This window comes from Phocoena sinus, chromosome 2 (assembly GCF_008692025.1).
Source record: "Phocoena sinus isolate mPhoSin1 chromosome 2, mPhoSin1.pri, whole genome shotgun sequence".
Classification (NCBI taxonomy): Eukaryota; Metazoa; Chordata; class Mammalia; order Artiodactyla; family Phocoenidae; genus Phocoena; species Phocoena sinus.
The window spans coordinates 144,168,970-144,196,897 of NC_045764.1; the positions used below are offsets into that span (position 1 = coordinate 144,168,970).

A 27,928-nucleotide genomic window follows, 5' to 3' on the forward strand; every position below is an offset into this window, starting at 1 on the left:
ATTAAACTCCAATAAAGATGTTATAAATAGATAAATAATGGGGGAAAATATAGCTATCTAAGTTATAGCTATATAAGCTGTATATATATGTGTGTCTCTCAATATCAGTGTACAAGTAACAGATAAGTTCATTGTGAAAAAATTTAGGAAATTAAGGTAGGCAAGAACGAAATAAAAATCATTGACTACAACAGAAAGCTATTAAAATTTTGTCTATAGCCTTTTGGGTTTTATCTTACATGTATACACACACACATAAATCAAACACAATATACATAATAAAAATAATAAATACACTTTAAAAAATGCACTCATATTGATGAAAAGTGAGAATGTAGAGCTACGGAAACAAATTAAAGAGTAGAACAGCACCATTACAAAACTAATAAGTGAGAACCAGTAAGGAATAGAATAGAGATGGCTGAAAATTTAATGGTTTGGAGCAAAACGTTGAAACAATCACAGTAAAAACAGGGGTGAAAGATTAAAGCAAATTGGTTAACAATGAAAGATATGACACAAAGGTGAGTCAAAGAAAAGATTACTGGTGTCCTGTGAGTAAGAGGACTCAACAAATGGAACTAAAAAAGTATTTAGAGAATTGATACAGCAAAACTTCACTGAAATGAACAACTGAATCTGCAGATCAAAAATACACATTGGATACTGAAATTGGTAAAGAAGAATCAGTATCAACTCATATCCCGGTTGCTCCTGAAGAAAGACTTCTTCAGTCATTCACACAAAAGCAAAAGTCACCAGCAAGGGAGAAAATTAGACTGGTCTCAGACTTCTCCACAACAAATTGCAATACCAGAGGAGCTGTGTCAACGAAGTTCAGATCCAAGAAAGTGTGACTAAGAACATTGTATCTAGCCAAGCTGTTGAAGAATAAAGGCAACAGGCATATATATAATCCTCAAATGTGAAAGAACCCTGAGAATACAGCATGTGTGGGATCTTTCTGGAAAACCTACTTGTTAAAATTTAGCCAACCAAGAGATGAGTCAAAATAAAAACTGGTTTTGAATATTAAATTCATTTATGTATAAACCTCAGATTTAGAAACTGTAAAAACTGTGGTAGGGCTTCCCTGGTGGCGCGGTGGTTGAGAATCTGCCTGTCAATGCAGGGGACACGGGTTCGAGCCCTGGTCTGGGAAGATCCCACATGCTTCGGAGCAACTGGGCCCGTGAGCCACAGTTACTGAGCCTGTGCACCACAACAAGAGAGGCCGTGATAGTGAGAGGCCCGTGCACCGCGATGAAGAGTGGCCCCCGCTTGCCACAACTAGAGAAAGCCCTCGCACAGAAATGAAGACCCAACGTAGCCATAAATTAATTAATTAATTAATTTTAAAAAAAACAAAAAAAACTGTGGTAACAGAACAGAATATGAACGTGAACATTATACATCGTGGCAAAGTAAAACAAAAATTGGGGGACTTCCCTGGTGGTCCAGTGGTTAAGAATCCATCTTCCAATGTAGGAGACACTGGTCAAACCCTGGTGGGGGAACTAAGATCCCACGTGCTGTGGGGCAACTAAGCCCGCGCGCCGCAACTACTGAGCCTGTGTGCTCTGGAGCCTGTGCACCACAACTAGAGAGCCTGTGCCATAACTACTGAGCCCACGTGCTCTAGAGCCCATGTGCCACTGCTAGAGAGAAGCCCGTGCGCTGCAATGAAGAGCCCTCGCTCTGCAACGAAAGATCCTGCCTGCTGCAACTAAGACCTGACACAGCCAAAATAAATTAATTAATTAAAAAAGAACAATTGGGAGGTAGGTGGAAGGGAAATGGAAATTATTAATCTCCTTATCTTTCGTAGCAACAATTCAGTCAACATAGTCTAAAATTTAATGTAGTTTTAAAGTAATATTAATCTCCTCTATGGTTTTTTATCATTTTTCTTAAACATGGATTTTTTACAATTAATGTTTTTTGAGTGAAGAAGCAATTATTTAAGGTTTAAAATTTCTTCCATTTTGTTTTAGCTTCTGTTACTTTCAACTAAAATTAAAATATTTTTATTTTTAAAAGTGAGTATACTTTTATCCTAGAAATAATAAGTTTATTTTTGTTAATCCATCTATCCATCTGTATATGTGAGTAATTGTCTGGAGTGATATTCACTAAATCTTAATACTGAATATATCTCAATGGTGAGATTTTGGATCATTTGTTGCATTTTTCATTGTATATTTTGTATTATTTGAATATTGATAGTGAGAATGTTTTAGTGAAAATGATACAATGAATTTATTACCCTGAAAGATGGATTTATACTTATATACAGTTTTTCAAATATACAATTTAATATCCTCATTAAAAAAAATTTATCATGACCCTTTTCCTCTTATGATGTTTAACAGCTCACAGTATTTTTATGGATGTGTTGTATTTCTTCCGATCTTGATCGCAGTTTCTTCATTTGTAATTATAGAGTTGGATTAGATTAGTAGTTTCCAATTTTTTTCTTTAAACAGTAGAACCTTTTCAATAAATAAAAAAATTTATAACTCTTGGAATATAGTTTCAAAGCTGTACGGATTAGGTAATTTCTGAGGTTTATTCCATTTTACCACAAAAATTAGTTTGTTTCTTAGGAATTTTTTTTTTCTTGAGTGACTGCTTTTCATGTATTAAAAAAAGAAAAATCAAGTAATAGCCATGATCTTAAGAATCAGGATTTTAAGATGAAAGGGAGGGGCCTTTAAAAACCATTTCATCTATTTCCCTAATTTTAGATACAAAGAAACCAAATTTAAGTTGCTTTACTAACATTACACAGCCCGCTGAAATGTATGAGACTTCAGCCCAGATCTGCTGACTTTCTATGCTGTTCTTTCCCCTACAGTACGTGTGAATATATATATATATATATATATATATATATATATATATTTTTTTTTTTTAAAGATGGGCAGGAAAGATACAATTTTATCTTAACCTATTTCACATGTAGACTAACTTGTAAATGTCAGGAAATACACTTAATTTATAGTGTATTTATTTTCTTCCTCATGAAAAAAGATCAGCAGTGCAGGCATTTATTGAACTCTTAAGTTCCAGAAGTTAGAAAGGAAAGTGAGTGGGATTTTGGTGAGGAAGAAAGCATTTACTTGTCAAAGATTTGTAATTTACTGTGGTTACTGAGATTAAAATAAAACTAAAACTTGACTTGGCAGAGGATTAAAAACAAAACAGCTCCAAAGTGTGTGCACATTATGGAGAAGATGCCATTTTCCCTTCAGGCATCCAAGGGGGAAGGGAATATTGTTTCTTTGTGTTGCCGGAATTGATTTATTTAGTTATGATTTCAACATGCCTACCAGGCAAACCCCAGAAAACATTGCACAACATTAACCAGAACAAATGGTGTTTTTTTCTATATCCCCCCTTAAGGTTTTCCAAATAAAACATCAGTTATTTTGTTTTTTGTCTTTTTTCAAATTGTTTAAATGGCTCTGATTATGTTTGACTATTGGGTGTGGCAGGTTTTAGAATCTTAAGTGGTACTACAGGTTCCTGAACAAGAAAGAGAATTAAAGGTGAGGTGACTTGATTATTGGAATGTGTGGAATGTAAAGTCTGAGCGGTATTATGGTCTGCCTCAGGCTGCTCTTAGTAATAGACTTCTTGTTAAAAGCCCTATTATTATTGGAAATTTATTTTGGAAATGACTAAAACAAACCACCTTGTCTCATATTTCCTTTCCACACAGGCACTTTGAAGAGCTATCTTAAATATTGTCAAGTCTCAATTATCCTGGGATAGGTTAGCGTTAGCACCATCCTCACAAACTTGAATTAAATGCACATGGTGTTGCACTAGGTACAGCTCAGAGACAATTAGCAAATGAGCCTTATCCTTTTGGAGCTTGCGAAGAGTTGATAGCCTAGCATGTAGTTCAACAAATCCCAATCTTATTTTTCCACACACTCTCTAAATACCCCCTCCCTTCCTGTATTCTCTCTCTTCTTTAGTGGCTCCCCATCCTCTCAGCTGGAAACATCACATCCATCTTGAGTCCTTATGTTCTGTTAGGCTCCCCACCAATCTATCCACAAGTCCTGTCTCTTCTATCTCCAAAATCGCTTTTGAATATGTTCGTTTCCTCTCTTCATTCTCATAGCCATTGACCTTGTTTAGGCCCTTTTCATCTTTCATTTCAATTCTTAGGAGAGCTGCTTATCTACTTTCAGGCTTTCCATTTTCCAGTCCATCCTCCACATTGCTGTCAAATCTCTTTCTTTAAAGACAGATCTAATCATATCATTCAAAAAACCTTTGATCGGCCTCCATTACCTTCAAGGGATAAAGTCTAAACTCCTTAGCTTGTCATGTAAGGGCTTCATAGTCTGGCCCCAATCTACTTATTCTCGCCTCATTTTCTGCCACATTTCCTCCTCCCCCCACCTCTGTTGACAAACACACATATACATTTACTCTTGTCCCACCAGCTTCCTCATAGTTTCCTGAGCTCGCCATCTCCTTGTACTTTTGATCATACTGTTCCTTGCTCCATACACACAGAATACTCTTTCTTGACTGCCCCAATCCCCAATCCCGGTCACCTCCCCACCAACACCAGAAAATGATGACTATTTTCAGTTTGGTATCTGTCCTTCAAAGCAAACCTTTTTTTTTTTTTTTTGATATTTATTTATGTATTTGGCTGCATCAGGTCTTAGGTGCGGCACATGAGATCTTCTTTGCGGCACATGGGATCTTTCATTGCAGTGCACGCACTCTTTGTTGCGGTGTGCGTGCTTCTCTCTAGTTGTGATGCATGGGCTCAGTAGTTGCAGTGTGCGGGCTGTCTAGCTGTGGCACGTGGGCTCAGTAGTTGTGGTGCTCAGGCTCTCTAGTTGCTGTGCGCGGGCTCCAGTGCACGGGCTCTCTAGTTGTGGTACACGGGCTCTAGGGTGCACGGGCTTAGTTGCCCCGTGGCATGTGGGATCTTAGTTGCCCGACGAGGGATTGAACCTATGTCCCCTGCATTGGAAGGCAGATTCTTAACCACTGGACCACTAGGGAAGTCCCAAAGCAAACCTTTTTATGTGCATTGACTTACAGACAGATGTATGGGGAGATAAATAGGCTTATGAAAGACATATAGTGCTTTGTGTTTGGGTGTTTGTGTGTGCTTTCCCCACAAAAATAGTATCATACATATTGCCTCTCATTGGTCAAACTTCCTTTCTAGATTCTACAATTTATCTTGGAGATCTTTTTATATTAACACATACAGATGATGACTTACTACACTTTTTCAGCTTCTACCACTTGGTATCATGTTTAAGACTAGCTTGAATTTTCCTCTTCTCTTGTAATCTCATATGGACAATTAGAAGGTAAAAGAGAAAAAAATTATAGCAAGCAAGTATAATTTCTGATGCCCATTAAATAAGGAAGAAGCGTGCAATTGCTGGCTGGGGGAAAAAATGTTTTACTTAAAACTTAGACTGTCTTAGAAACACTGTTGTTGGACCCAGTTCAAAGGATATCACTGACATTAACACCCTCTCCCCTCCCTTTCCCCTACCCCACCTCCCCAACTATTGCTGAAAATTAAATGTACCCAGGGCTCTTTGTGGTATGTGTACATCTGGTTTTCCCTTTTCCATATGCTTAAGTCCTCCCTCCTCAATTGCTTCTGTTTAGCACTTAATTTAAATTCCCAAATTAATCCAAGAAGCAAATTTGAAATCTGTAAATTGAGGGGGTTTGATGATTTTTTTAGGCCTTTTAGAGCTCTAGGATTCTTTTAAGTAATGGTTTTATTTCAGAGAATATATTCTGATAAAATGAAACTTTGATTTAGGTTGTAAATATAAATATAATAGAAAGTAGTATAAGTAAATATAAGTAATTTAATAATATTGAAATAGATGAAACTTGTGCTGTTTGTCACTCTTCCTTGAAGAATATTTATAATGATCATTTAATCTTCAAAGTAAACCACTGAAAGGACTTGATAACTGTCCTTTATTATTACTACCAAGCTCTAGGCTTAATTAGATTGGACTATTAATATCTGATTTTTTTTTCCTGTATAAAGCTAAGAAATGTAGGACTAAGTCAAGTCAAAGTGAATGGGAGATTCTGAGAAAGTATTTGTCAGATGTTTGCACTTATTATATGCTTTTGAGTGTTTAAAGATTTAGAGGTACCACCGTATATCAGGAACAAAGAGTTAGGAGTCAGGGATGGGGGAATCAGTGCCAGCCCATCACTGACTCACTTTGTGATTGCAGGTCACTCCTTGCTCTTAAAATTTCCCATGTGTAACATTTAGTAGATTATTTCTCACTCTTAACTTACCCAGGGATGTTTTGTGAAATAATAAAGATAACCACTGCCAGTTATTTTGTGCTCCTTGGTAAAGATTCTGCATAAATTAACGGCAGCACTAGGGTGGGTTATTTCATTATTTGAGAGAGTTCTTAAAAGTGAGAGAAGTACCCAAAATAGGTCACCTAAAGTTTTTGTCATTTCTCCTAGGCCAAGGAAAAGTTTTCTGTGTTAGCTAGAACAATGCTGAAAATTAATATGTAACATTGTAGGAGCTGATTTTTTTTTTTTTTTTTTGCTGCGTGTGGGCTTTCTCTAGCTGCGGTGAGCAAGGGCTACTCTTTGTTGTAGTGCGCAGGCTTCTAATTGCGGCGGCTTCTCTTATTGCGGAGCACGGGCTCTAGGCACGCGGGCTTCAGTAGTTGCAGCACACAGGCTCAGTAGTTGTGGCGCACGGGCTTAGTTGCTCTGTGGCATGTGGGATCTTCCAGGACCAGGGCTCAAACCTGTGTCCCCTGCATTGGCAGGCGGATTCTTAACCCCTGCGCCACCAGGGAGGTCCCATAGGAGCTGATCTTGATGTATACAGTTCTTTCCAACGCTAATGTTCTGAGTCGTTTTGCTGCCTTTTACAAAAGTTAGTGACCCACCTTTTAGTTAAGTTTTTTTTTTTTGGTTATATTTGTATTTTTATATTTTTTGAAATATCCTCCATGAGTTCTCTCATTTACATAACCTTGGAATAGAAAGTCATACGTAAAATTTGCCACTTTCCTTGAATTCTAATCCTTTCTGTGGAGTTATTGTGTTAGGTTCTCTAATCTAAATTCCACTTTTCACTTTCTTGAGATTGGTTGTTTTTTGTTATAAAAACCTCTAAAAAACTTTTAACCTCCTTGAAAAATACCTGTTGTTCTTTTGGTTGGTGCAGACACCAGTAAACTTCCTCTTTAAAGAAAAAAACAGTTGTAGACAAAAGGAGATACTTATTTGAGGACAGAGTTTAAAGAAATGCATTTTTTTTCCTCATTGTACTTCTTTCCAAATTGATGTCACCCCAGGGGGTGTGAGAAGTCTTTCAAAGCTTAATGTCCGACTGGTGAACAAAACTGACACTTGATCGCATGAAGTCCAGCAGTGTTTTGCTGTGTCGTTTCTGCATCTGGAGACTATTCTGTTGTGATGTAAAAAATTAAGATTACAATTTTTAAAGTATATATTTCACAATCAAAGTATTTATAAACACAGATGAAACTTGTTCTACATGTAACCTATGCTGAAATGGAACGGTCATGTTTATAACTCAGTAGGTAAACTACTCTGGAATGTTTCAGACTCATCTCAGTTGAGGCAAGACATTTTGAACTAATAATGGAAGGAAGGGTCTGTTTCCTTATTCAGTAGTTTCATATGAATTTAAAAAGATGGCTGATGTCTGGTTAGTTCCAAATTAAATTTGCTATACTTATGTCAGTAGAACATGTTTTCTTTCTGTTTGTAGACTTAGTAGTGTTGGTCTTGGAATATGGATTTGCAGGTTAAAAAAAAAAGTTACTGTTTTTGATTCCTCTTGAACTTTAGAACTCAAATTAATCAAGTAACTGAGAAGGGCAGTTAGGATACCATTGACATGCTTTGTATTTCTGTTGTTTTTCCTTTCTTTGCCTGCAAACTTAAATTGAATTGTAGTTTTGTACTTGAAAATAAATTACTATTAAAATAAAAGCAATTTAATAGCATTATAGAAAAACTTGGATAATGGAGAGAGGAAAATGAACTGTAATAGATAGGATTTGAGGTGAGTCTTGAACAATGCACAGTACTTGATGTATCCCAGGCTATCTCTTGGACATCTTTTGATCTGTGTGACTGTTGTGTGCTATATGTTGTATAGCTGTGGTCATTCTGCCTTGGTGGAAAAAGTTGGATATTTATTCTCTAACTTCAATATAATCTTTTTAAAAATTTTCTAATTTTTTAATTTTAATTTTTTACTGAAGTATAATTGATTTACAATGTTATGTTAGTTTCTGGTGTATAGTAAAGTGATTATTATACATATATATATTCCTTTTCATGTTCTTTTCCATTATGGTTTACTACAGGATATTGAGTATAGTTCCTGGTACTATACAATAGGACCTTGTTTATCTATTTTGTATACAGTAGTTTGTATTTGCTTATCTCAAACTCCTAATTTATCCCTCCTCCACCCCCTACAATATAATCTTAACATTTCTCCATCTGTAAAATGATAATGGCTATATAATTTGAGATTTATTTAATTCAGTGCGGGCAAGCCTTTTAAATTTGTGGAAATGACTTTCACTGTGAGTGGATTTAAGATAAAAGATAGCCTTGCACATTAGCGCATTCTTCCACGTTTAAGACTGGAACCACTTTTTTTTTTTTGGCATAAAAGTAAAGATTAGGCTCCCAAGATAGTTTGAGTGCCTTCTGCATGTTCTAGCTGGCAATAGTCTTAACCATTTTATATCCAGCATCTGGTTTATACATGAAACCCCTATAATTAGCCAGTAGTACTTCTTTGCCTTGTCTTTCGGGAAGATTTATAGTATGCCTCAGGTGGTGTCAGATAGCAGGCAGAAGACTGAATAGCTAACTCTCTTAATTTAGAAAAAGTGTGTATTGCTGATACCAACTTTGTTAAAATAAAATACGATTTAAAAAAATCGTTTTCCCTCTTCATTTGACATGATTGATAACTCTACTGGCTGAACAACCTAAGAAGCTTAACCTTGTTGGGTGTGGTTTTAGAGTCTCAGGAAAGCTGGGAAGAACCTAAGCTTTAGAGGGGTTAGGCTTGTGGTGTTCTGGAGTGTTATGCAAGGAGGAATTACTGGGCCAGGTGCCTTTCATGTCTGTATCTGCCAGAGTAAAAAGCAAGAGTTTGTCCCAGTAAAATTTTCATATGTTTTCTTCTCAGGGCCAAATGGCTTTTTAATACATGCAAGAGTCCAAATACTTCATAGGTAATCAATCTCAAAAAGAGGGAAGTTTGCTTTCTGGTTGGTTATCAAGTTGATACACACTTCTATTGCTGTGTTCTGCTTAAACCATAATTACCAGAGAAATCTTGTTAAATAGGATTTTCTGAAATGAAGCCTGTTAATTACATCAGACCCTTTGGTTTTATGTGAAACTATTATCATGGCATTGAGAGCTGATTGTGCAACCTACTCATTTGGAAAATTCTTCACCTCAAATTTTACTTCAAATCCATGACATCCAAGGGCATGGTGAGAGGCAACACTAGATTTCTAAGCCTAACTCTTTTCCTTAAAAATCCCTCAGTGATCAAATTGCCTTGAATGAGTAGATCCCAAACCAGGGTTTGGGATTAGTTAGTTTCAAAACATTTTATCAAACATTCTTCTAGGGACAGGTCTATGCTGGCTAGATCCACAGAAATCAAAATTATCAACATAGTGATGACAATGTAATTAGCCACATCTATCAGCAGTGTATAATCAACCATATCTGAGGCTGCTGAAATGTCCACTGTGGTAAAAATTCTGGCTCTACCCTTGACTCTTATTAATAACCCTAAAGATTTTGACTGAACTCTGTAAGTGGCCTTAAATCTAACCTGGGATTTACTGTGTCATTCTAGGTAAATAGTGTGCAAAGTTAGGAAGCTAGATAAAAACAAAACTCATTTCATATCTAGGATAAATTACGGTAGAGTGAGAAATTGGCAGTAAGAAGTTTTAGTAAATAGGACCCTCTAAGAAAGCTGAAGTAAGTGCTTGTTGCATTCAGACTTTTACAAAAAACTTTGTCTAAACTGTTAAAGTAGACTTTATGTAAATTGTTCATGCTGAATATTTGCATTATATATTCCTATTCCTTTGTACTTCCCATTTGATGAAGTTTTCAAATTGTGGTTTGCTGGAGGGGGAAAAAAACCCCAAACCCAAACCACAAAGGACAAATTGAATTACAAACCTGGTGTGGTCCTTTAACTCAATTACATCTAATTTGTGTTATTTTAGTCATCCTGGGTGGCAGCTGTTCTGCATGATTGCCCACAAACAATTTCAATGTAAGAATTTGTCCTGATTAAGACTCCTTAAGATTGGTAGTAGCCTATTTCTATTTTAAGGGGCAAAGTTATAGATTAATTTTGTGTTATCAGGACCATTTTAAAAATTAAAGATTTAGTTGGTTTGCTCCTTAAATTGACTTAAATAGTAAGCACCTAATGTTTATTTTAAATGTTAATTTTTTAATAAGTTCACCTCATTTTCTTATTTCTTCTGCTTCAATTTAAATTTCTCCTAAAAATAGCCTCTTAATTACTTCATTCAGGCAATTATCAATTTGAAAGCAAGGGAATATGGAATTTTAGGTTTTGATATACCTAAATAAATATTTTGACATTCTACACCAACATTTGGAATGACCTGGGAAGAAAGGACAGGAAATAATATGGATTTAGGATTGTGCAGTATAATTGAGATGGAGGTTTCAGTTAGAGTTGAGTTAGGATTGAGTCTGAAATGCAGTTGAATTTACAGAAATGAAGAATTTGTAAATTCTTCAGAATTTATAGAAATGGAAACTCAAGGGACTCATGCAAAAACTGACACAGGAACCACTTATATGAACGGTGTCTAACAATTGATACTAACTTGTTCTTCACTCATCTTTTTTTTTAATAAATGTGTTTTCATTGCTATTATTATTACTATATTTTTAAATTTTTGGCTGCATGCGGGCTTTCTCTAGTTGTGAGTGGGGGCTACTCTGCATTGCAGTGCACAGACTTCTCATTGTGGTGGCTTCTCTTGTTGTGGAGCACGGGCTCTAGGCGCTAGGGCTTCAGTAGTTGTGGCACGCAGGCTCAGTAGTTGTGGCACATGGGCTTAGTTGCCCCGCAGCATGTGGGATCTTCCCGGACCAGGGATTGAATCCATGTCCTCTGCATTGGCAGGCAGATTCTTAACCACTGCACCATCAGGGAAGTCCCCACTCATCTTTATGTTTTTAATGATTATTTTATTTTCTGGGGATGCATTTTCTGAGCAAAATACTCAGTTTAGGTCATGGCGTATTAACAACTTGGATGGTAAGAGGACACTTAAATGTCTTTTTAATATTAGAGGTGAAATCTGAAAAATATATAGATGCAGAACAGAACATACATGATAGAAAGACCTCAACTAGTTTTCTAAGGTGGGAGAATGGGACAGTGCTAGGTAGGCAATTATAGTGAAGAGATACTGTCCAACAGAGACACAAATAGAAGAAAAATCTTAATTCCTTAGAAATGATGTATGAATATGTTTGTAAAGTCGTTGTCTTTCTACTACGTCCAGTAATTTTCAATTAGCAACTGAACATCTGCTATGGATTAGGTATTGTTCTAGGTACTGGGGCTTCACTGATCAATAAGCTACCAGTCCCTACCTTGGAGGGATTTACATGTAGAAGGGATGGCAAACATGTAAATAATAATTTATAAGGAATTCCCTGGTGGTCCAGTGGTTAGGACTCCAAGCTTTTACTGCCAAGGGCTTGGGTTCAATCCCTGGTCGGGGAACTAAGAGTGCAAGCTGTGTGGCTCAGCCAAAAAATTACATGAATAATACTTTATAGCACCAAATGGTAGGTGATGTGATGGAGGTTTGAGTAAATTCAAAGCTTCATATTTTGTTAGGGGAAAGTATAGGACTAAAGTTAGAATGTTAGATCAAAATGGAAGTGCATTTCAAAAAATACTACTGTATATGAGGCATACCTTTCACTAGGCATTTAATCAATTACTAGTTGACCCATAGACTTAGGAATATAAATTAAGTTTGTGGTGTCTATCAGCTGCCTGCACTACTTCCCTATCATTCTCTTCATAAGGAAGAAAGTAACAGTTTTTAAATTTATTTTATTTATTTATTTTTGGCTATGTTGGGTCTTCATTGCTGTATGTGGGCTTTCTCTAATTGTGGCGAGCAGGGGATACTCTTCGTTGTGGTGTGCGGGCTTCTCATTGCAGTGGCTTCTCTTGTTGCAGAGCACGGGCTTTAGGCGTGCAGGCTTCAGTAGTTATGGCATGCGGGCTCAGTAGTTACGGCACGTGGGCTCAGTAGTTGTGGCTCACGGGCTCTAGAGCTCAGGCTCAGTAGTTGTGCACACGGGCTTAGCTGCTCCGCGGCATGTGGGATCTTCCTGGACCAGGCTTGAACCCGTGTTCCCTGCATTGGCAGGCGGATTCTCAACCACTGTGCCACCAGGGAAGCCCAGAAAGTAACAATTTGATCACCTTTTATTCTAAGCATTTTCTTGTATATTTTCTCATTTTAATTAGTTGTGTAATACCAAGTTTAGTAACATTTTGTTTAACCTTTCAGCATCCTGTATTCTTCTTTTACTTCTTTTTTTTTTTTTTTTTTTTTTTTTTTTTTTGCGGTACACAGGCCTCTCACTGTTGTGGCCTCTCCCGTTGTGGAGCACAGGCTCCGGACGCGCAGGCTCAGCGGCCATGGCTCACGGGCCCAGCCGCTCCGCGGCACGTGGGATCCTCCCAGACCGGGGCACGAACCCGAGTCCCCTGCATCGGCAGGCGGACTCTCAACCACTGCGCCACCAGGGAAGCCCTTCTTTTACTTCTGACCCTATCTACCTATCTGCTACTTGAAACTCCCCTCACCCCTTGGTTTTCAATGGCAGTCTATTTTCTGATTTCCCTCCCGCCTTTCTAACCTTACTTGGTGTCCCTTTTGCTGGCTTCACTTCTAGAGTAGTTATCTATTGTTATAACAAATTTAGTGACTTAAAGCAATGAACATTCATTATCTGACTGTTTCTGTGAGCCAGTAATACCATATCTGTGTTATTCAAATGCACATGATAAACATTCAGACATTCAACAAATACTGTTGATGTTTCATAAATGGATGCTATTATTCTAGTTGAGGTTCTTATCACTTCACACCTAAATGACTCCACCTACTTCTTTGTTGGCTTCCAGTCTTTATCTCCATGTTGCTGTTAAACCAGCCTTTCTAAAGAAATTCATGCTGTTGCTTCTCTGATCAGTAACCAGTTGTGACTCTCATTGGACTAACTTTAAGTTTGTATTGGTCTTGTTGGTATTCAAAGCATTCCATGTATGAGCCTCACCCTATTTATTTAACCATGTTTCTTAACAAACACACCTACTTTAGTTAAACTGGTTATTTATACCTTACATCAACCCCCAACCCCATCCCTAATACTATGTTCAATTTTACTTTTTTGTTGCCTTTATTACTGGTTTTCTCCCAAATTTTATTGATTCTCTCTCAAATCTAAATATGTTCTTTCCATCTTTTCCATAAAGTCACTTTGGACTTTTCTGGCCCACTCTAGTTTTTAATCTTTGAATTTCTGTTAATTAATGCTCAATACCAAACAGTGTAGTTCTTTATCTTTAGTCTGAGTTAATTTCCCTTCCCAATTAGAATTCCAATTATCAGAGAGCAAAATTCTTTCATCTCTTGAGTCTCTGGTGTACTGAGTCTGTAAGTACATTGTTGGTTGATTGAGAATTAGAAAACTTGACTCACCTGTAAAAAATCCTCTTTGCAATGCCGCTGAATGAATTTTAACTCCCAGAGCAATAAATGAGGATGAACTGGGACTTCAGGACAGTTTGGAACTACATTTCATCATTTTCCTGAAAATAAGCATTGCTGTATAAAGTGATTAATTTAAAATACGTTCCCTCTGGCCAATAATGAAAACTGGCTTTTAGTCTTGAACTATCAAAGCAAAAGTTTCAGTTGCCTGGAGAGAACAGGTATTAAGTAGCAAGCAGTTCAAGGTCTCTGATCCCTAGTCTGCTTCAGCTATGGGCCTAGCCAACCCCTTTGGCGCAGATAAGTAGAACAAGGAATTTACTTTTGTCTTCTCTGTCTTGAAAGTTTCATGGATTTGATTCACAAAGAAAGGGTAATAATTGAAATTTTATGTCAGCATCTTCTCATTCACCTAGAAAAGTTAAAGTTAGATAATAATATTAATCAAAGTATAAGAACACATATGGCCTGAAAATATAGTCAGGGCTAATTGTGTTCCCTAATACTCAGTATAATTTTGTACCAGCCCTGGAGAATGAGGCCTGAGAGCCAGTGGGAAGTAAAGCTCCAGTTCTTTTGGTAGCTTTTAGTTCTGTGCTTTTGCTAAGATAGAATTCTATTCACATTATTAGTTTCTATCAATATTCCCTTGTATGCTCTTACCTTTTTATTTCCCTCTTTCTCTACCTTTCTGTTCCTCTTTGTTACTTCCCCCCAAAGCCATAGGTAGGGTATTTGGTCATGGTTAGAATATAAGAAGAATGTTAAAATTTTCATTACAACCATCTCAAATTCTTTTTAGGTTTGTATTTTAGGATTATGTATAATATCAAGTCTGTGATTTAGGTTATTATTTGCACATTTTTGGTTTCCCTGTGGCTAAATTACTGATGTTTATACAAAAGCGTTTTTCCCCTTGTTATTTGCTCGTGTAGGTGTTTCAGCCAAGATTCTTTAGCACTGGAATATTTGAATTAGAGAACTTAAGGAAGTTGAAAACGTTAAAGCTCTTGGTTCTGGCCTTTTATCTGTATAGCTAATGACTTTTGGCTATGTTTCCTGGAGAAGATAAAGCATATCAGTTGTGAATTTACCTGGTTACTGCCCATATCACCTTGATTCATACATCCTGCCTCTGTATTCCTTCCTCTAGTTTCCCTGCACCTCTCAATGCCTCCTCATAAATGCCAATCCAGTGATATTAGCTCTGACTATTACATCTTTTAGTTTTCTTCTTTTCTCATCCCATACTTCTTCATGTATACCCCTTACCTACCTAAAGCACTACCTCCAGCTATGATTAAAGGTAAAAGCTAAAGAAGTGGGAGGAGGGAGAGAGTGAGGAGGGGCAGAGACACAAGTGTCAGGAAGAGATATGAGTGTAGTCTTCAGTCGACTCACTGCCCTTTCCAACCACTTCCCTACTCTGCCTTGTTCTTGTTGTCACCACTTGAATATTTCTAAAAGGAATTTAAAATAAAAATTAAACACATTTGTTTGAATTTCAGTTCTCAACATTCAAATAAAAGTGCTTTTCTGAAAATCACCAATGATGTCCTTAAATTTCATGGGTTTTGCTTAGTCTGTATCTTCCTTGATCACTCTGCTGCATTTTATACAAATTTGAACATTCCCTTCTTGCTAAAAGGAGAAAGCTTATTGAATACAACTTTTGCCACATGAAACCTTGCCTAATCAGCCTCATTTGAGAGTACACATTTCATCTGATGGCATTTGCAAATTATCCAACCCCCCTGCCCCGGAACTTGCTCTATGAAAATGCTTCCATATGCTAAAAGCTAGTCTACTTATTTTGCTGAAGCAGAAGAAAAGAAAAATGTACTTTACTGACTTGCTGTTTTATAAACACGAAGCTACAACGTGGGCAGATTTGGCAATGGCAGCCCCTCGGAGTTCACTGTAAACAAATTTGCAGCCCTGAGGCCTCTCTACTGTCCACGATGAGTGTGGAGAGTTGTTTTGCTCCACAAAAGTAAATTGTTAAAAATGCATTTTTGACTTGTATACGGTTCTAAAATATTTAAATACAGTTAAAATATAGTATTAGACTTCAATTTCTAACAGATTTGGACATTTAAAATAACTAAGTACTTTAAGTTTCAGATTCTTTGTTTATCTCAAGGCCTTTATTTCAACAGCCACCACTCTGGTCTGGGTCCCCAGCACCACATGCCTGGATTATAGCAATAGTCTTCTCACTGAGCTCCCTAACATTCGTCATTCTCCCTTTTAACCTATCCTACCTGGTGCTGTAGGATAATCTTTCTTAAATAACTTTATGCCTTTTCCTATCAACTGATCTCATTTATACTAATCTCACCAATATTTCTCTCAAAACCTGACATAATTTCCTTTATGGAGCCTTGCTAACAATCCCATCTGACCCTGTTTTTTCCACAGTACTTTTCAAGCTCCTGCTCTGTTATATATAGTTGATTTATTGAAGATTTTCTTGTTGTTGTTGTATGTTGTGTTCTTTCCTTTTCAAGTGGATATCAGTGTGATAGAAATATGGCCTGCTATTTCTTTTGACTGGATTCTAATACACTTATGAGCAAATAATGGATATAAAATATATATATTCTGTTACTACAGGTTATCAGTTAAAAATTGTGGCTGTTTGCTTAAATTGCATAAATTATCAAATAGAAGAGCTGAATGAAGGTACCTGAACAGTGCTTAATATATACTAAAGACTATAAAATAAATCCTACTGAAGGCTGTAGGAGACTGTACTTTGTCTTCTTTATAAAGATTTATTGCTTGGTTTTTAGAATTGATGGTTTTATCTGTTAAGTAAAGAAATTAATCTGGGGTTCATGTGGTTATAAATAGAAATTCTATTATTTCATTTTTATCACTGCAGCATCTTGGACCAAAAAAACATTTTAAAGAACAACTTTGAAAAAGGAGATAAAGTTCGAGGACTAACACTGCTTGACTTCATTTTTAAAAAAAATTTAATTTTATTTATTTTTTTATACAGCAGGTTCTTATTAGTTATCTCTTTTATACATATTAGTGTATACATGTCAATCCCAATCTCCCAATTCATCCCGCCGCCACCATCCCCGCCACTTCTCCCCCGGTGTCCGTACGTTTGTTCTCTACATCTGTGTCTCTATTTCTGCCCTGCAAACCAGTTCGTCTGTACCATTTTTCTAGGTTCCACATATATGCGTTAATATACGATATTTGTTTTTCTCTTTCTGACTTACTTCACTCTGTATGATAGTCTCTAGATCCATCCATGTCTCTACAAATGACCCAATTTCGTTCCTTTTATGGCTGAGTAGTATTCCATTGTATATATGTGCCACATCTTCTTTATCCATTCATCTGATGATGGAAACTTAGGTTGTTTCCATCTCCGGGCTATTGTAAATAGAGCTGCAATGAACATTTTGGTACGTGACTCTTTTTGAATTATGGTTTTCTCTGGGTATATGCCCAGTAGTGGGATTGCTGGGTCATATGGTAATTCTATTTTTAGTTTTTTAAGGACCCTCCATACTGTTCTCCATAGTGGCTGTATCAATTTACATTCCCACCAGCGGTGCAAGAGTGTTCCCTTTTCTCCACACCCTCTCCGGCATTTGTTGTTTGTAGATTTCCTGATGATGCCCATTCTAACTGCCACTCTATTCTCTAGCAGTTTCTTAAATGTTAAACATACACCTATCATTCGATCCACCCATTCTACTTAGCTTTTTACCCAGGAGAACTAAAAGCGTATTTCCATACAAAGACAACTTGTACATGAACATCATAGCAGCCTTATTTGTAATGCCCCAAACTGGAAATCACCCACATGTCCGTCAACAAGTGAATGGATAAAAAAACTGTAGTATATCTATGCAAGAGATTACTGGTCAGCAATAAAAAGAAATTAATTACTGGCATATTGCAACAACATGCATAGCTCTCAAAATAATTATGCTGAGTGAAAGAAGGCAGACCTTCACTCCCCCTGCAAAAAAGTATATACTGTATTATTTCACTTGTTTAAAATTCTAGAAAATGAAAACTATTCTGTATTGACAGCAGATCACTGGTTACCTAGGGATGAGGGGCAGGGGAAGAGGAAGAATTACAAGGCGGCACAAGGAAACTTTTGAGGGTTATTAATATTTTCGCTATCTTAATTGCAGTAATGGTTTTGCATACATGATTCAAAGTCTATCAAATTGTACTCTTTGAAAATGTGTAGCTATTTTACAGGTCAATAAAATTATATCTCAATTTAAAAAAAAGAAAAAATATTGTAAAGAGGTGTTAAAGGTGCAATTTAGCAGCAAAAGCAACATCATTTAACAAATATTTATAAACATAAATATAACAACATATACATTATTGAAGAGACCCACATGTCACCTACCATGTTTAGTTTTACAGAGTTGCTAGAATATTATCAAAGAAAACCATCTTATAAAGGGAATTATTATACCCTGACCATCCAGCACTCATCTTTCATTCTGCATAGAGGATCTGTATAGCTACAAAGATAACAATAAAAAAAGGAACAGCAAGCTTTGGTTTTAAATCTGGTGGACCATCTCAATCTTTATCTAAATATCAATATTTTTCTTCTTTCACTTTCTTGATGAAGTCTTATATATATATATATATTTTTTTTTTTTTTTTTTTTTTTTGCTGTACGCGGGCCTCTCACTGCTGTGGCCTCTCCCGTTGCGGAGCACAGGCTCCGGACAGACAGGCTCAGCGGCCACGGCTCACAGGCCCAACCGCTCCGCAGCATGTGGGATCTTCCTGGACCGGGGCACGAACCCGTGTCCCCTGCACCAGCAGGCGGACTCTCAACCACTGCGCCACCAGGGAAGCCCAAGTCTTATATTTTGATTCTTCTTTTCAGTGTGTTCTCTTTAACTTATTACTAAGATAAGGAGTGGATCCAGAGAAACCATGTAGAACTATTACATGGTATTGCTTATAAGGCAACTAATTTACAAAATAATTTATTTAAAGAATTTATTTATTTTTGGCTGCGTTGGGTCTTCATTGCTGCACGCGGGCTTTCTCTAGTTGGGGTGAGTGGGGGCTACTCTTCGTTGTGGTGCGCGGGCTTCTCACTGCGGTGGCTTCTCTTGTTGTGGAGCACGGGTTCTAGGCGCTCGGGCTTCAGTAGTTGTGGCTCACGGGCTCTAGAGCACAGGCTCAGTAGTTGTGGTGCACAGGCTTAGTTGCTCCGCGGCATGTGGGATCTTCCTGGACCAGGGCTCGAATCTGTGTCCCCTGCATTGGCAGGTGGATTCTTAACCACTGCGCCACCAGGGAAGTCCCAACAAAATAATTTGGGGAGGGAATTTATTGCATTTTATCACAAGTGAGGAATGAGAACCAAGAAATATAGTGGTTAAAATAGAGTCTAAATCCAGCAGAGTGTTAGGTTTCTGTTTTTATTTCATATATTTGTGCTTAATTTTTCCATTATGAAAGTGAGATCAGATCTCATTGGTCTCTTTATTTTAAAAAAAAAGGGGGAGGAATTTTATGTCAGCCAACTTATATCAACATTGGTCTGAGTGAAAGAAAATGAGTTTTTGGTAAGGTTCAGTGACAACGCTTGGACAGCTCAGCACTAACATGTAACAGTGCACAAAATATATACAAATTTATTAGTGTTTTCTCACTGCAAGCTATCACCAAATTACCAAGGAGCAGACACTAGGGATGCATGATTTTTACTTTCTATATATAACAATGTTTAAGAGGTACTTAAACTTTATTTTAAAGCTCTGCAATGATTTGTCTAAGATAAAAGCCTACAGAACTACTCGTCTTTAGGTTTTTTTTTTAAGTTCTCATTTATAGTAATAAGCATATCATATCAACTATTTGATTTTTTAATATTTTGGAGCAGACATTTTGGCTGAAATAACATTGAAATAGCAACGGCAAAATAACTGGCCTGTGCTGACAATTGTTAGGTACGTCTTGATGGAAAATCACCTTGATGGACGGAGAAGAACTTAGTTCTATAGTTATATAATTTAGGCAATTAAAAAATTTAAGCGGAGCTAGGTTTTTTATTAAAGATTTAGTTTGGTTCTCAAAAGTTATAGCTAAGTCCTGATGAGTAATTTACTAATGACTTATGTATCTTCCTGAATCTTATGTATCTTCCTGTCTTTTATCCCTTTGTGTCACTGTGCCTCTGTATGAATTGCCAAAGTTTTTATGATTTCCATTCTCCTTTGCCTTTTGTCTATCTTTGTTCAGCTAGACCCTCTGCTTTTCTCTCCTCTTTAGTATTTACCCCTCTAAGCCCTACAGTGCTTCAGATGCCACATAAGTCAAACCTTTCTTGACATTCTATTCATACATGTTATATATGCCTCTTTTGTGCTTAGGGTGGTCTGTGCCATTTATCACCAAGGTAGGGGCAGGGGGTGAGGATGCCCTGGACGTTCCACTGTGCTACAGGAAGAAAATATTAGAACTTTACAATTATTTTAAATCTCATCCTGGTTAATTTTTAGTGTGTGTATGTTTTATCATGTTCATGATAAATTATTATCCAAACAGAAGACATAAAATAATTAAAATACATATAGTGGGGTGGGAGTACATGCCCAAAATGTGTTACTGATGGAGCATACACCAAAAAGTTCGGGGACCACGGCTGGTAATCTCTAATTGTCATGTCTGTTTCTTCATTTGTAAAGTTAGGTCTAGGATTGGGTTAGATAATTTCTAGGGTCTTTTGTAGCTTAAATGTTCACTGAGTTAAAAATGTTATTAAAAAATATTTCAAGCATACAGAAAAGTTACAAGCATGGTATAATGAATTCCCATATGCCATTCACATAGTTTTATCCACTGTTAACATTGTGCCACGTTTCCTCTTTCTCTCTTAAAAACATATATACATACATATCATTATACTTTTGTTCAGAACCATTTGGTAGTAAATTGCAGAGGTTGTGACCATTCACCATAAATACTTTAGCATGTGTCTGTTAAGAACAAAGACGCTCTCTTACATAGCCACAAATTCAATACTGGATTATTATCTAGTATATGGTGCATATTCAGATTTTGCATATTGTCCCAGTATGACCTTTATAAGCTGTTTTTCCCCCGATCCGAGGATTGGAGGATAGGAATTTGTGTGTGTGTGTGTGTGTGTGTGTGTGTGTGTGTCTTTAGTTTTCCTCACTAGAGCAGTCTTTTAAATTTTCTGTCTTTCATGACACTGATGTTTTTTAAAGAGTATAGGCCCTCAGTTTTGTGGAATGTTTCTTTTGGGTTTGTGTAGCCGTTTCCACTATACCTTGGTTTTTTCTTTTTTGTAGTTTAATTCTCTGTGTATGTGTGCACACGTACTGTGTGCTCATGCGTGAGTCTTCTTTTCTAAGCTAGATTGTAAGTTTCTCTGAGACAGTGATGATTCATCCTGTTCATGTTTGTTCTTCATACTTCCAATCACATATAATACTTTGCCTATAATAAATGATGCAATTCACAAACCAAAAGTTCGTTCATATTCTATAGGTTGAAAGGATGCTTTAAAACATACAGAGAAGGATATAACAGATTAATTAACTCTCAGTAATTAAGGATGTCAAAGAATGCCAAGGTAACAATAGAGGCATTATGTTTTATTGAGTCTTGAAGGAAATTGGCTACTACAAAGTGTAATATAATATGGGGCATGCTCAGAACACTGTGAATCCTGTACTAATTGATGTATTTCTTTTCATCATTCCTCTGAGGAAACCCTTTGCAATAATGTTTGACCTCTTCCATATACACAGTTCCAAAATAGCATTTGAATCTGTTCTGGTTTTTTTTGGCTACACTGGGTCTTTGTTGCTGCGTGCTGGCTTTCTCTCTTTGCGGCACGCGGGGGCTGCTCTTTGTTGTGGTGCGCGGGCTTCTCATTGCGGTGGCTTCTCTTATTGCGGAGCACGGGCTCTAAGTGTGCAGGCTTCGATGGTTGTGGCTTGCGCGCTCTAGAGCGCAGGCTCAGTAGTTGTGGCGCACAGGCTTAGTTGCTCCGCGGCATGTGGGATCTTCCCAGACCAGGGCTCAAATCCGTGTCCCCTGCATTGGCAGGTGGATTGCAGCACCAGGGAAGTCCCTGTTCTGGTATTTCAGTGGGCAGTGAAATTAGAATGAAAACTCTTAGACATAAAAATATGTTTCTCAAGATTGGAAGTATCCAAGGTTGTCAAGAAAAGGTATTTATTATCCTTAATTATCCTTTCATTATCGACTAAGCAAAGTTATAAGAAAGTGACTCATCCAAAGTGTCAAGGCAGGCACAAGTTAAAAGTTTTCCATTTTAAAATCAGCATCTGAGAAGATGCATTGTAGCCTTTTAGAGGCTGATTTCCCCAAAACCCATCAATTATTTGTAAATGTCCATAGTAAGCTTGAATTTATTATTTAGGATTTTTTAGGATTTTTAAATTGGTAGGCTTTCAGGAAGTCTTAGCACATGGTTTTCTCTTCTTTTGATAATTAACATTTAATATACTGGTTTTCTTAGTATTGACTTTCATAACTGTCATCTGGGCAATTATTGTCTCAGTTGATTATTTATCTCTGAAGGCCTCTTCTAACTCTACATTTATCTGAACTTACTGAATAACTCCTCATTACTCAGCACATACTTTAGTGAAGATATTCTTAGGAGTAACGGCTGACCTTCTCCATATTGTGGTTCGTCTGTGTGTATGTGCCTGTGCATAACTTGGCAGCCGCTCCCTCAGAGAAATAACAGTCAGTGTGGTTCAGCCAAAGTTTAGAGGAGTGAAATGACTGAAGTGGGAGTTTTTTGTCTAATGCCAAGTGATATTATCCTTGGTTCTTTCTTATTGAATTGCTCAGGTAGCAGGTAGTGTTTCATTGCCTTGGAAGGTATTAAAAGCACAACAATACAAAGCAAACAAACAAACCAAGAAAACCCAACAACAACCAACAAACAGAAAATACCAGGTAATTCATATGCTGTACTTTCTTGCCACAGTGTGAAGCCAAAAACTCTTCCTGTAACTGAAAAATGTATGCTCAGATCAAAATCTGATTTAGAGAATGAAAAACATCTTATCGATTTTTTCCAGGATCAGATTTAATAGAAAACTGGTGATGCACTAATCTTTTCATAGACATGACTTGGGAATATTTCATATATTTGTCAATTTTTTAAAAAACAGAGTTTTTTGAGGCTGATTTCTACTGCAGCAGGAAGAGAGGTCCTGTTGTTCACTGAATTGTATGAATTAAAGGCATGATCAAGGAACAGGCCATTGAAAATGATGGCCCCTGCAGGATAAAAAGTGCTTTGATCTTCTGTTTTGACACAATGAGTTTATCTTTAATTATATGTGATGATAGTTGATTACCGTACACTTAGACTATTATAATGTGGTTTGTAAAATGTAGTTTGCACTATATAATAACTTGAGCACCCATTTTTCAGTAGTTATGGGTTTGCAGAGATATGTTTTAGTTTTGTTTAAGTGAAAACTATTAGATTTCTGAATTAGCAGGCACTTGAAATGTAAAATATTTGGCTGCCAGGCAAAGTGTCTTTCCTGTAAAATAAGGATTATCAGTGTACTCTATTGGACTCAGTGTCTTATTTTATAAAGGTAACAGAATTATGTATGGTTATTAATTCCTGATCTATCTACAACTGGCTGCTTGACTTTAGGCAAATCACTTAAGTTCCCTGGGCCTTTGAAAAATGAAAGCCTTTGACTGGGTGAAATTGTTACTGAATACAAGTTCGTGTACGTGATGCACAGTGAGGCCAAGTAAACCAAAATGTTAAGAGTTTGGAGCAAAAAAAAAAAAAAAAAAGAGTTTGGAGCAGAGAAAGTTTTACTGCAGGCCAAGTAAGGAGAATGGGTGACTCATGCTCTAAAAAAACCCCAATAACAATATCCCAAGTTTCAACTCTGAAGTTCTGTAATTATACTATTCTATGATGTCTGTGATAGACATAATGCAGAATAAAATAGAAATTCCCGACATGTTTTCTAAAAGAAAGATTTTTGTAAAATATTGCATGATTTAACGTTTTCTGACCTTGCATTTTGATATGGAAATGAGATACTTAAAAGAAAAGCCTACAGTGACTTTTTCATTTTGCTGGTCAATGGATTGGTGGGAAACCCCACTCTAAGGCCACAATGAGAACTTCCATTTGAAATTTCCTGTGTTATGCCATCACCTTAGCCTTGAGGGTATGAGGTCTTTCTTTGAAATTGCCTGTTTTGCTTGCTTGCATTTATATGCCAAGTCCTGGATTTTTCCCAATTTAGGCAGTTATATGCCCTGCTTATGAAATGTCCTTAAGAGTTTGAACTGGATTTTAATTCTCTGGAGGAGATTACAAAATGATTCTTTCTTTTCAAATGGTAGCCAGTTATAGTGATTTGATTCTTAACACTGTTTCATCAATTCTGCCAATGTTCCTAGTGGGACAATCAGGCAAAAAACAAAAGCAAAAATGAATAAACAAACAAAATCCTTCAAGTCCAGGGGCTATTTGGATAATATAATTAGGGAGCATAATATTCTATGTGTTTTTATCCTGAATTTTGCTTATCTTTGTCATATGACAATATTTTACTTGCTTAAAAGACATCTTCTGTTTTAAGAAACTTTTCCCTAACTATGGTTAGGACCCTCTAGAAACATGCATGATGACAGGTCCATAATAGAATTTTATAAATATAAATTTTTAATATTTATTTATTTTTTATATTTTTATAAATATAAATTCACTCAATAGATATTTAAGTGAATTGCAATTTCAGAAATATTTTCCAAACATAAACATGAACGATTTAAAAGACAGGATTAATGGTTGAGGTTATGAAGCTTCTTAACAAATGCTAGAGTTATCTTTGTAAGACAAATGAATTGTATTTTTTCCCTCATTTTTTAATTGACTGTAAGATTCATTACTTTAAATTCTGATCAGTCACACATAGCAATTGGGTATGATTATTTACTGTCTAGGAACGAGGCATTGGTACTTTGATTTGAGTTTGGTTTTCCTTGTAGTTTTTTTTTTTTTTTACTAAAGGATCATAGTATGTTTTATTTGTAAGTACTTTGGGATTTTTTTTAAAGCTAAAGCCTATAAATACATATAATTTGTACTAAGTAGGTGGCAGAGTGAAAAGTAAAACCAGAAAGGTATAATTGTATAGCTGCATCTCATGCTACTCTCTTCTTTGCTCACAGTCTATTGCTATGTAAAGATTTTAGAATTTGTTTCTTTTTAGAGAGGGTGGAAAGGTGAAGTCTTAATATAAGCCATTTCCAGGTAGGTAACTGTATACCATATACTAATGGAGAAGAAAAGTAGTACAGATAAATCAAAGCAGTAGATAACGATTGCTCCTCTTTATTGGTAAAAAGAGCATGGGAAAGGCAGCTGGGAACTGGAGCTGGGTGGGCACTTAAATCTGGAAAACCCGTTGTTGCTGTCTTTTTTCCCTCTGCTTCTGTCTGCAGCTTGGTTAGGATCCCTTAAGACGGAGCTTCAGACAGAAGGATGAGGGAGGAAAAGAGAGAGGACTGATCACTGAGGCTAAGGCAACAGCATCCGTGGGTTCTCTGTCTTTCCTGTTCTGTGCAGGTGGTGAGTCTGACATGAGTCCTCAATAAAATTACAGGTTAGATGATTTAGCAGATCAGGACTCAGAAGGAAAAATGTTGATCTCTAAGGAGTCAACCTGAGTTTATAAAAAAATGTTATGGTAGATTAACCTAAATTCATTGTCCTTTAGCAGGTTATTAGACTATTAATCACACAATGTAAGTGTCTGAATTTTATGCACCTTTTTGGTATGGTCCATCATGATATTGTAGGCAAGATGGGCGGGAGTGATAGGATAATACAGTTATGTTGATATGTAACTGGTTGAACAATTATCTGAAAGGGTGTTAACAGGAAAGGAAGACTCTGGGATACTACAGGAATCTTGTCTTCAGCTTCATGTTATATATAAACAAAGAGTTAAAAGAAAGTATGGCTGGCTCACTGATCAAATTTGTGGGTAATACACAATTGGAGAAGAATGGCTAAAATTATTAGATGATAGCGACAGGAATCAAAAAGGGATGATGGGCTTGACCAAGAAGATAAAATTTACTGAAAACAAATTTATAATGTAATATATAATACTCTGTATTACAGAATGGGGGAGAAATGGCTTAGATGTAGGGGTAGAGAACAAAGACTTGACATCCTTAAGTTAACGGAAAACTCAATGTGAACAACTTTATTATGTTCCTTTACAAAAAACACAGTATGATCTTAGGCTACATTAATAGAATGTCTAGAATAGGGTTGGTGATAGTCCTGCTTTATTCTAGGTGCATCAAATTATTCTTTTTTTAAAGATTATTAACACTTTAAGAGTGACAGATTCAAGCACACCCAGGAGAAAATGGCTAAAATAATAAAGATATTTTTCATATAAGCAAGCTAAAGAAGGGATGTTAGCCCATAAGGGGTCATAATAGCCATCTAATCTTTGATGGGCAGTCCTATAGAAGAGAGGTTAGAATGAGACTGTGAGGCTCCACAACATAAAATGACAACGAATGGTTGTATGTTGTATGGAGATCGATTTTGGCTCCGTATAAAGAAGAGTTTTCTGATCCTTAGGGGTGTCCAAAACAATGGAATGGGCTGTACTGGGAATTAAGTAGTGAGTTTTCCAGGGTGCTGCCAAATTATTTTCTAGGCCTGTGGTAACAGAAGAAATTTATTCATCCGATAAGCAATAAAACTAGTTGATTTCTGAGATGCAGCCTGACTTTTCTTTGGTGGTGTGTTCCCTATTTGTTTACAACCAGTCTTGCTTCCTGTCATTTGGCTAAGAAGCAGAGAATGTCTTTGACCATAAATGGTGAAGCAGGAATCATCTGTATAGGTTATTATCAAAACATGCCTGTTGCTTTTGCAAGGAGCTTTTTCTTGTCTGTTCACTCATAAAATATCTTTCTGAAATTAAAAGGACTTAACATAAGAATTTAGAAGGGAAAATAATGTTTCTAGGAAACATTATTTATATATTTGATACATTTTTATTAGCACCAAAACCCAGATGATCATATGGTGGCTATTAGAAGATAGTACTATGAAATGAATACATGCAGACACATGAGAATAACCAAGTTCACTGGTTTGTTCTCTCATTTGTTCTTTTACTCATTCATTCATTTATAATATTTTTTGACCATCTGGTAAGTGCTGGGCACTTTGCTAGGTGATAGGAAGCTGATATATACTACAATTTCTCTCATCAGACGACTGTTAATAGTCTCTGTTTCTTATAACTTGCCAAGAAATACTTTCATTTAAAGTAATAAACAAGTATCACTCTTTATTTTTTGATGATAATAAACTACAAACAAAAGTATAGGGAATTCCCTGGTGGTCCAGTGGTTAGGACTACACGATCTCACTGCCAAGGGCCCGGGTTCAATCCCTGGTTGGGGAACTAAGATCCCACATCCCATATCCTACAAGCCATGTGGCGTGGGGAAAAAAAAAAAAAGTATAAAAGAAACTCTGGAAAATCCTGAAGTTAACTCTGGATTATATGTATTCATACAAAAATCACAATTTTGTGTACATCATCAGTATGAACATTGCTTTGAAACTGGATTCTCAGGTGGAACTTGGTTTTTCAGGGTTCTCTTCATTTAGCATCAGTATTTTGGATATTTTCTTCTTTGGACTGTTCATATCCATGTTGCTCTTTGAAAGGAAAGATAAAATACCATATAAGGGGCTTAAAAATACTAAATACTATTCTTTAAGAAAAAAGTCTTTCTTGCTCTCTTGGCTAAATGTTTTTAGCTAGTTTTAATTCAGTATGCATCATTGCTAGGTAGACAAGAATGATCTTGAAAAAAGAAAGCTTTTGAAATATTAAGCCAACAAAGGCGTTGCCTGCAGGATAAGTTAACAGTTGAACATATTCACTGGTTATGCTGCCAAGTTTTATCCTTAATTTATTTTAATATAAGAT

At 36.5% G+C, this 27,928-nt stretch overlaps 1 protein-coding gene across 5 annotated transcripts in view; it reads left to right on the forward strand.

Annotated features, from left to right (window-relative positions):
• The window catches only part of RAD51B (RAD51 paralog B), a 626,370-nt gene that overhangs the window by 132,702 nt on the left and 465,740 nt on the right, over positions 1–27,928 (forward strand). The window lies entirely within an intron of this gene.